Below are 10,546 nucleotides of genomic sequence, written 5' to 3'. Positions count from 1 at the left end.
CAAGATGCAAACAGATTGATTCTGATGAGGACATTCTTCATGGACAGCTAAGCTACCTTCTCCCTGAGCCCTAACATGGCCGAAGGGACGACTTAGCTCCCTGGGTGGGCCCTTTTCTTACAATGGCACTAACCCCAATTATGAAGGCTCCACCCTCATGACCTAATCATCCCCCAAAGGCCTTGCCTCCTAATGCCATCACTTGGAGGTAAATTGGGGGGAACACAGATGTTCAAACCATAGAAGTATAGAAACTCCCATCTCTCTCATGGATCACCTCGGTCTGTTCACAAACTTTCCAATCTCTGGGTACAGCTTCCCTTTTGGGGATAGGGAGAGGATTATAACCACGACCATGACAATTGTTCACCCCTTCTGTTGACCAACTTGCATTTGGTCAGTTGATCAGGGAAAGCGGTGACAAAGGAGTAAGAATAGTCTTGGTTTCAGTGTAAGTCTTTCTCTCTCTCCCTCTCTTTTTTGTCAGCCAAGCCACATGGCACATGGCATCTTAGTTTCCTGACCAGGGATTGAACCAACCATGGATGGAACTTGTACTCCCTGCAGTGAAAGCGCAGAGTCTTAACCACTGGATCTCCAGGGAAGTCCCAGACTTCCTCTTCCAAGAGAGTAAGTTGACATCATGACATATATTTGCCTTAGCCCACAAAACAGAACAATCCATCCACAAGACTTGAATGTGTATAGCTTATAACTATCCTATAAAACAAAGAAAATGCAGTTAAGGAAATAAGAAAGAATGAGAAAGGAGGGGGGAGTGGAAGAAGGGAGATCAGCATAACAGGTAAAAAAATAAAATAAAATAAGGATTTATTGAGAGAATCTGAGGTGCATCTGAGAGTTGCTGGAAATAAAAAGATGAGGAAAAGGGGGAAAAATAATTAGATAGACTCAAATCCCTGCTTTGCAAGCCCATGCTCTGACAATACTTTATTCTTTTAAAAAAAAAAAAAAAAGAGGCAGAAGGAGATCAGAAGATGGGAAAGAAATAATCAATACAGAAGTGAAGGTGAAGGTGTCAACCTGAACAGATTTCAAGCTGAAACAAACAGTTTATATGATTAGCTGTAATTACATGGAGATGTATAAACATCTTGGACAAATGGTACCCAGTAGAACTCTATCGCTTCCTAGTGCCTTATTAGTTTAGTCTTTTGATATTTATTTCACGTTCTGCCAGCAAAATTTTTTGTCCTAGATGATGTGTTTGGCAAATCCTTTATTTGGGACGCTTCCTGACTTCAATATTTTTAGCTGCAGTGGTTTTTTAATCACAAGGGTATTGTTTCTAAAGCAACTATTTTATGTGCAACCAAAAGCAAAGCTGAAGCCCAGTCCAGATTCATCTGTCATCCTCTAAGCAAGGGGCACAGCAGGAAGAGGCAGAAAACTGCCCTCGAGGACCAGAATACAAAGGGATCTCAGATTTTTCTTACAACACATGGTAGGAGGTGACCTTTGCTGCTCTCACCCAATGTCATTGATTGAAAGTGGCAAACTGCAACTTCATCTGTGTTCATCAGAAATGGAGTCTCATTTACTCCTCCCACCTTGAAATCGAGCCTCTTTGCAATCAGCCAGCTTTCTGAGTGGCCTACGGTTTGGATAAGAGGCACAAGAATTAACATCTTTCTAGAACGAAATGTAATGTCTTACCGTTCAACTGTTTTTCTGAGGAAGCAGTAGCACCCTTGGTTTGGGGTATAGAGGCTTGGAATTAGCACCTGAAAGGAAGAAGCACTGAAACTTCCCAACTGATCTCATCTCAAGCCATCTCTAGACCGACCTGTTCTTCAAAGCCCCCCTCACAAAGGGACAGGAGCAAATCCATCCGTTCCCTGAGGTCCCTGTTGCTGGTTTCCATTGCCACTTCCCCCACAGTCTTTTTCCACCCAAAAATGATGGGGAAAAGACCGGGTCAAGTCCTTTGTGGCAAGGGAGACGTACACACAGCCATCAGCAGGTAGAGAAACAGCCCTTAAAGACTGGGTTCCAGGGTCACCTTCATGTTTCAAGCCCAAATCCAGGCATCAGGTTGCTTCTGTCACAAAGCGCTTCCTTCCAAGAATATTTAAATTGATTCAATAAAGGCATTGTTCAGAGAGGAAAAGTGCAGTACAACCAGCGCAGTCATTTCTACAGCAAACGAATTACGGGCTGAAGCACAATGTGAAGTCTCTTTTCCAATTGTCCGTGGGAAGGTGCTCATTTGGAGTCATTACCTCATGTGTCTGTCAGAGGGATCTGCGCCAGGCCGTCATGAGGCACGTTCCGTTTCCTTCGAAAATGGTGTTTGGTGATTTGGCTCAATCACAGCTGTGACACTGTGGTTCAAGTAGCTGCTTCAGATCCAGCTTTCCGTCTTTCTAGAAAGTTCAAAGCCAACCAGGTTACAGTTATCAGGGCAGATTTTTAAACCCTCAAGAAGATTTTAAAACAGGTAAGAAAGGAGAGAGAGGGGCAATCCCAGAAAAAGCTTTCTTGGGGAATCCCGCTACAAACTGAAGGCAGGAGTTGCTGCCCTTAAGGGTGGGAGGGAAGGTCCTGACAGCTGCTGTGGTTGCCTCAAGGAAAGTGTATAACACCGGAAAGGCAGGGAGCCTGAGGTAAAATAGCCCGGACGGTCTCCATCCCAGCGTTGACTTTATTCTGTCACTGTGTCCCTTCTGCTCAAAAACTCTCCACCGTCCCACTGCCTTCAGAATCATATCCCAGCACAGTGACAAAATGGCACCAGCCAACCTTACCTGCCTTCGGTGTTCCCCCTCTGTGACAGGTATCTTCTGTCCTGCCCTCCAGACCCACGATCTGCCTGTCTTCACTGACTCGCATCCTGGGGGCCTGACCTGTGGGATCCCACCCAGTTCCCGCGGGAGGTGGCTTCCTGGTTGGGCTCAACCAATAGGGAGAGAGGGGCGGAGCCAGGCAGGCGGTGGGAGGGTCGCGTCTGAGGCGTCCATTGTCCTAGTCTGTTCTGTTCCGTCACCTTTAATCCAGCTGCGCCCCTCTTATAAAGGGCAGTGCTCCCTGAGAGGCGGCTCCCTCTACACTGCGATCGCTGGTTCTAAGGACCATTCTTTCCCTCAGTTCACTGCGCTTGCTGGTTCAAATGACTATTCTTTCCCTCAGTTATAGAGGGTGAGGTTAATAACCCTCCCTCTTCCGTCACCCCGCTGCTTCAGGTTACTCATAAATAGATCATGCTCCTCTTATCTATTTGGAACACTTCATCTGTTGGGACTCTCTCTTTCCCTCAGTCTGCCTTCTTCTGGATGAGAAAACCGAGTCTCAGAGAGGTCAAATTGGGAAGTTCCTCAGGACTTGAAGCTAATAAGTCATTGAACCAGGGGTTGAACCCCACCAGTCTAGGTCCAGGAACTTCTAGGGTAACCCCTGCCAGTAACACAGTAGGCTGGAATAGCACTGTCACCTCCACTCCCATCAAAGTCCTATCCACCCCACAAGGTTGGGGTCAAGTTGCCCCCTCCCCAAGACATCTCCCTGACTTTGTATCTCCCTTTTAAGTTCAATTTCTACAAAGCAGAGTGTCTGTGTCCTCCCCTTGGATACATAAAACACACTGTTTCACCACGTCCTTTCAGGATTCAGGGGTTTGTTCTCGTTTCTCTGATGGACAGCAAAGCTCTTAGAGGACAAAAATTGTGTCTTCCAAATAATTCCCATTGTCCTTAGCCCATTGTAAATACAGTGGCCTTTATTAGCTGAATACATGAACAGGAAGGATTTTCTATGGCTATTTATATTGCCTGTCAAAACGAATAATTGCCCCAGCAATTCTTCTTAAATTTAAACTTGGAGAAAAAAAAAAAAAATGAGCAGTGAAGAGGAAGGTGACAAACTCTAAATAAAGAGCAGTCACCTGGGAGCCAGTATATTTCCTTTACAGCAAAGCTTGCTTAAGATTCCAGTGAAAGTCTTTTCTGAAGAGCTGTTCTAGCTTGGTAGCTACAAGACAAATTTCTGGGGCTAGATGGCCAAGTTCAAGTCTTGGTTCTGCTACTTGTTAACTGTTAATATTAGGAAACGTAGCTAGTCAAGCTCTATGAGCTTAGTTTTCCCATCTATAATATGGGGAGAATAGTAGTCCCCACCCCTATCTTGTTGTGAGGATTAAAGAAATTAACACAGAGAAGTACAGAATCTGATATACTGTGTTCAACATATGTCCTTTATTTGCAATGGTAACATGATTATCCTGTCCTGTCATAACTCTTCCCAGGACTTCTTAAGACCTGGAAGTTTCCAGGAAAGGCAAGGTAATACTCTCTAGTGTTTATTTACAAAGACTCTTACCTTAAGGAGTTAATAAACTCCATAGACTTAATCTCAGTCTAGTGAATAATGTGTTGATGAAGTATTTTCATGTACAGTTGGAAAAAATGGGGAGGGCATTTTTGGTGTATTAGATACTATTTTACAGTTGAGGAAACTGAGGCACGAAAAGCATGCTGCTGCTGCTGCTAAGTCGCTTCAGTCGTGTCCAACTCTGTGCAGCCTCATAGTTGGCAGCCCACCAGGCTCCCCAATCGCTGGGATTCTCTAGGCAAGAATACTGGAGTGGGTTGCCATTTCCTCCTCCAATGCATGAAAGTGAAAAGTCAAAGTGAAGTCGCTCAGTTATGTCCGACTCTTAGCAACCCCATGGACTGTAGCCCACCAGGCTCCTCCATCCATGGGATTTTCCAGGCAAGAGTACTGGAGTGGGGTGCCATTGCCTTCTCCAAAAGCATAGAAGAGCCTAATTATATGAATGTTGACTTGGCACCTGCAGTTCGCCCAACTGTGTACTCAGACTGGTGGAGGAGGCAAATAAACAGCATGCCACCTGTCTAAGATGACCCAGTACAGCAGAGTCTGAGTTCTGACCCAGTTTTTGACACACCAGCTAGTACTCAAAGATCGAGAAGCAGCTCCAGGAACTTCCCTGGCGATCCAGTGGTTAGGACTCAGCACTCAAAATATAGGGGGCATCGGTTCAATTCCTGTTCAGGGATCTAAAATCCTGCATGCTGCACCGCACATGTTTTGCCAAAAACAAAAATGAAAACTGCTCCACTTTTTGAGAACAAGCTATCAGTCTCTTGAGAGGTGGATGGGTAGATATCCATCAAAAGAAAAAAAAAAAAACTATGATAAAGCTGGGGCCACTGCAAATCCACTGAATAATCCATCTGACCCTGATTTGCTTTTCTGTTCTATGTCTTCCATTCAGCCAGTCACCCCTTCTGTGTTGAAATGCTGATGGGTTGAGAAGAATTCCTTGACAGGAGAGCAAATAAAGCAACTTCCATCCTTGATGGGTCTCTTTCTTCTTTATAATCTTACCTTTTTATTACCTTCATTAAGCATGGCATGCACAGAGGACCTGAAAAAAAAAAAAAACGAGAAAGAAACAATCTGAGTGTGGGTTTGGCAGCCGCTCTCCTTCCCCGGAGAACTGAGCTTATACACATAGTTTATTACCTTCTCATGCTCCTGAACACTGCTTACAGCCATATAATATCTTCTGGTGGGTAAATGAGGAACAGCTCTCTCTAGTCTGTCAATCAATTCTATTTTCCCCTTGAATCAAGGAAGTTAACAGCTTACCCCTCTGACAGCTGAGGTAGGGTTTTCTTCCTGCTTTCCTGCCAGGGTTCTCATAGCAGGAGGAGGAAGAAGAAAAAAGCTGTGTCCTGGAATTGCCTTGGCCCTGTGGCCACCAGAAGGGGGAAAGTCAGTACACATTCCTGCAGCATCACTAGCTAGAATGTGGCTGCTGAAAATAAAAAGCATTCACCTTTAACTAGAGCTTGGCTGAGGCAAAAATGGTGTCCTTTCATTAGGGTGATCCAGACAGACTCCAGATTGCAAAGGGCAAGAGGATAGTGAAAGAACAAAGACAGAAAATAGAGGGACTTCCCTGGTGGCTAAGTCCAGTGACAAAGATTCAGCACTCCCAGTGCAAGGGGCCTGAGTTCAATCCCTGGTCAGGGAACTAGATCCCACGTGCAACTAAATACCCAGTGCAACCAAATAAACATAAATAAATAAAAATTTTTAAATGGACAAAGGATATGAATAGACATTTTAAAAAGAAAAGAAAATAGAGACACATCAAGGATAAAACTATCCATCTCCCTTTCTGAGAAAAGACACCCAGCCCATGCTGAAGAAATGTCTGGTCATCTTTAATTTTGTTGTAGTTATTATTTAATACTGGTTATATTCTCTGTGCTGTATAATATATCCTTGCAGCTTGATTATTTTATACATAGTAGCTTGTATCTCTTAATTCCCTTTCCCTAATATTCCCTCCCCTTCCCTCTACCTGCTGGTAACCACTAGTTTTTTCTCTACATCTGTGAGCTTGTTTCAGTATTGTTCACTAGGTTGTTTTACTGTTTACACAAGTGATATCATACAGTATTTGCCTTTCTCTGTCTGACTTGTGTCACTAAGCATAATACTCTCCAAATCCATCCATGTTGCTGTAAATGGCAAAGTTTCATTCTTGTTTATGGCTAAGTGGTATTCCATTCCATTTCCTCTCTCTCTCTATCTGCCTGTCTATCTTTCGATCTATCTGTACAACACATCTTCTTTATCCATTATCTGTTGAAAAGCCACCCATTTCATACTGAAGAAATGTCTGGTCATCTTTAATTTATGTCGAGTTTTACTAAACCACTACTGCCTAGAAAGTATTTGACTGGATTCTTGGGAGAAGAGATGCGGAGATAAACAGGAGGGCTTGTCATCTCTCCATGGTGACATGTGGACCTTACCTCCTGCAGATCTTTGCCCAGATCCCCCCTTCTCAATGAGGTCCACCCTGACTATCTGCTATTTTTATTTTTTAAATATTCATGTATTTATTTATTTGGCTGTGCCAGGTCTTAGTGGCAGCATGCAGGATCTTTTAGTTAATGGCATTCAGGATCAAGTTCCCTGACCAGGAATTGAACTCCAGCCCCTTGACTGGGAGCATGGAGTCTTAGCCACTGGACAACGAGGGAAGTCCCCTGACTGCTTTTTAAATGCTGCCACTGTCCCCCTCCAGCACTCCTGATACCTCTTATCTTAGCATTTTTCTTCCCTTAGCACCTATCTCCTTCTGACAAACTTTATATTTACTTACTTATGTTTATTACTTATTGTCAGTTTCCACACACACGCACACCATCCCCAGGACAGAGAATCTTTGTGAGTTTTATCCCCTGATGTACTTTAAGAACCTAGGACAGTGCCTGGCCCATGGACAACATTCAGTGAATAGTCATTGAACGAAAAAATTTTTTCTCTCAGAGCCCAAATACATTCCTTTCTACATCCTGAAGAATCTGCTAGAATTATTAAGGAAAAACTGGCCTTTTCTGCACTGAATGCTTCCAGGAATGTAGACAGTAAACCACCCAAACCCTTGAACAGGTAGGTTTTGGTTGATGAGTGAATGCATCCTCACAGCTCCCGCATCTCATTGTGCGATTGACTTGTCACAAAACAATGCCCTATGGTTTCCCTTCACAGATCATCCCTCAGTCAATAAGCAGCTGGATCACATGAGCAGCTTGATTCAGAGGTTTTATTTCTGAGCCTCATGTAATATCTTTTTTATTTTTATTTTTCTAGCAGAAGTGCATTCATGGTGTGATGCAGAGAGCGTGTGCATTTAGGAAACACATTCTAGAAGTTCCTTCAATTCTCTTACATGCCAACAAGCACGAATTCCAAAGGTCTCTAATAACTTTCAATGGATTACACAGTTCAATCATTAGCATATTCCTGGAATCTGATCCCTGAATGAAGTTGTAAATATCCGCCCCTCCCCCAGATTCAGCAACTGGGTTCTGAACACGGGAAAACTCCCCGCCCAGCACAGACACACTCATGGACCAGCACAGACTCAACACTGCTCCTACCCAATACTCCTTCCTCAGGCTGCCCTCAACTGGCATATCCCAGTTTAAGGACAACTTCTAGAGCATCCATCCAGGAACTGTGGCAGGGAGCCAGATATTTGTGTCTTAGGATAAATGATCTGAATCTCCGAGGTATGAAAAAGTTCTCACAAAGCCACAAAAATTGGTTAATGGCAGTGAGATAAGATCACGTTGCTGGACCTCACAAGTGACCCCCCCAGCTTGACAGTGCACCTGCCTTTGATTTCTCAACCATTCTTCTCCTGGGGCTCCCCTTTCATTTATGATGCGATTACTCAAGGACTGATGTTGAAGCTGAAACTCCAGTACTTTGGCCACCTGATGCAAAGAACCGACTCGTTAGAAAAGCCCTGATGCTGGGAAAGACTGAAGGCAGGAGGAGAAGGGGACAAAAGAGGATGAGATGGCTGGGTGGCATCACCGACTCAGTGAACATGAGTTTGAGTAAACTCCGAGAGTTGGTGATGGACAGGGAGGCCTGGCTTGCTGCAGTCCATGGGGTCACAAAGAGTCAGACTCCGTAGTTCGGACTGAGCAACTGAACTAACTGAGATAACTAACTCCTGAGATAACCAATTCCAGGGAAAATAGTGGCTCTGCTAGCTGATTCCCTGGACCCCTATTTTAACTTCTCAAAAATTAGACCTTTGTGATCTTTCAGTTTAAAAATTATCCAAATCTCTTGCTAATATGATCCAACATGCTAAGGTCTTGAAGCTATAAAGACACACCAGCTTTGCAGACCTGCCTTTCTACCTCTGAAAGAGAGAAGGTACCAGGAGAATAAGAAAACACTAATTCTCTGCATTTAAAAAAAAACCCTCATTAAAGGCCAGGTATATCCACCCCATGGCCCAGCAGTAATAATGTTACCCCTTGGGCTTGACCTAGTTATTGGAACTATGAAATCTTACACCAGCATCTATCAAAGCCCATTAAAATCCCATTCTCTTACTATTTAACTCTTAACTTCTCACTCATGTATCAGTTACTTTTTGCCAGGAAACAAACCCTTCCAAACGTGGTAGCTTAACTGCATTGCCATTTAGGCCATGATTCTGCAAGTCAGCTGTCTGGGCTGACTCAGCAGGGCAGTTCTGATGTAAGCTCAGCCCACTCTCAGCTGGGATCATTTGTGTGTCTGAAGTCAAAGACTGAGCTTCTGAGTGTTGGCTCAGTGCCAGCTGAGGCAGGAAGGGAAACTGGGCCATGTGTCTCATTCTACAGTGGGAGGCCATGTCTTGGTCACATGAAGGTTCAGGGTCTCGTCGTACAAAGTGAAAGAAAGTGAAGTTGCTCAGTCATGTCTGACTCTTTGCAACCCCATGGACTGTAGCCTACCAGGCTCCTCCATCCATGGGATTTTCCAGGCAAGAATACTGGAGTGGGTTGCCATTTCCTTCTCCAGGGGATCTTCCCAACCCAGGGATCGAACCTGGGTCTCCCGCATTGCAGGCAGACGCTTTACCATCTGAGCCACCAGGGAAGCCCCTTGTTGTACAAGCACCTTGCAAATCTGTGAGTGCTTCATGTTCATGTTCAAAGCAAGGCACAAACCTAGCTGAAGAATTGAGGAAGACTCCCTTTTTGAAAAAAGCTACAAAGTCACATTGCCAGGGCGTGAATCCAGGGAGGGTAAGAAATTGTGGTCATTGCTTGCAATGTTCCACCGAGATATGCATGGAGGGGGTTGTGAGAAGAGTGAAGTGCTGACATAGGGAAAAGATTGGGGATTTCATAATCACTAAGTCATCTAGTCACCTCTGATCGCCTCAAGAGACTGTTGGTTGAAGACACCTGAGTCACACCTACCATGTACCAAGCAGCCTTCTAAGCAACGAAGACAAAAAACAGATAATGTCCCAGCTTACCGTCTACTGGGGGACAGACAGACAATAATACATAAATGTCTGAGAGATCTGGCTGTACATGCTATAAAGAAACGAATAATAACTAAAGGTATGAAGAGTAACGAGAGTGGGTTTTGTTATATTTGGAGTAATTATGGATGGTCTTATGGATAATATATTGAAGAAATACTTGAACGTTGATGGGACAATCCATATGGATGGCTGGAGATGAACATTCCAGGCTGAGGAAAGGATAAATGTGAAGTTTCGAGGCAAGATTATCTCTACCTCACTGAGTCACAGCAAAGACACTAATGTGGCTGGCGTGGAGCCTGTGAGGGGAGGGGGAGAGAGGATATTCGACAAGTGTGCATGGCCAAACTGCCCTGCGAAGTTTAGACTTTATTCTGAGTATGAAGACTTTATTCTGGCCCTTGGCCAGTTTAGACCAGAGATGGGGGCGACCTGATCAAAGTTCTTTTAAAGGATCGCTCTGTTCGCTTTGTGCACAACACACCACAGAAGGCAAGAGCAGAGGAAGGAAACCAGCTGCCAGACCATGGTTCTGGTCTCGCTGGATTCCCAGGCTTCATGGATCACAGCAAGTAAATACACCCTCAGTTCTGTTTCTGATCGAGCATGTTGGATTCCAGTTGAATTTGGCAAGAGGATGGGGTGGGCTGGTATGGGCATTAAGTCTTTACTGAATTTGTTACAATATTGCTTCTGTCT

General features: G+C 44.3%; 1 long non-coding RNA gene and 1 other non-coding gene across 3 annotated transcripts; both read right to left on the bottom strand.

The window, feature by feature from the left end:
- Window positions 1-923: 923 nt before the first annotated feature.
- On the bottom strand, window positions 924-2,843 carry LOC120865639. Of its 2 annotated transcripts, XR_005721467.1 has the most exons (3): window positions 2,769-2,843; window positions 1,746-2,387; window positions 924-1,615 (listed from the first exon to the last, which is right to left on the bottom strand). It is a non-coding gene; the product is annotated as an uncharacterized LOC120865639 (long non-coding RNA). The 2 variants fall into 2 exon arrangements; XR_005721466.1 differs by having other exon boundaries at window positions 924-2,387.
- Window positions 2,844-9,378: 6,535 nt separating this feature from the next.
- TRNAC-GCA lies at window positions 9,379-9,450 on the bottom strand. Its single transcript has one exon. It is a non-coding gene; the product is annotated as a tRNA-Cys (tRNA).
- Window positions 9,451-10,546: the final 1,096 nt, after the last annotated feature.

Source organism: Oryx dammah, unplaced genomic scaffold (genome assembly GCF_014754425.2).
Source record: "Oryx dammah isolate SB20612 unplaced genomic scaffold, SCBI_Odam_1.1 HiC_scaffold_7, whole genome shotgun sequence".
In the NCBI taxonomy this organism is placed as follows: Eukaryota; Metazoa; Chordata; class Mammalia; order Artiodactyla; family Bovidae; genus Oryx; species Oryx dammah.
Note: the sequence above shows the minus strand (reverse complement) of the source record. Positions and strands in the feature narration are given on the sequence as shown.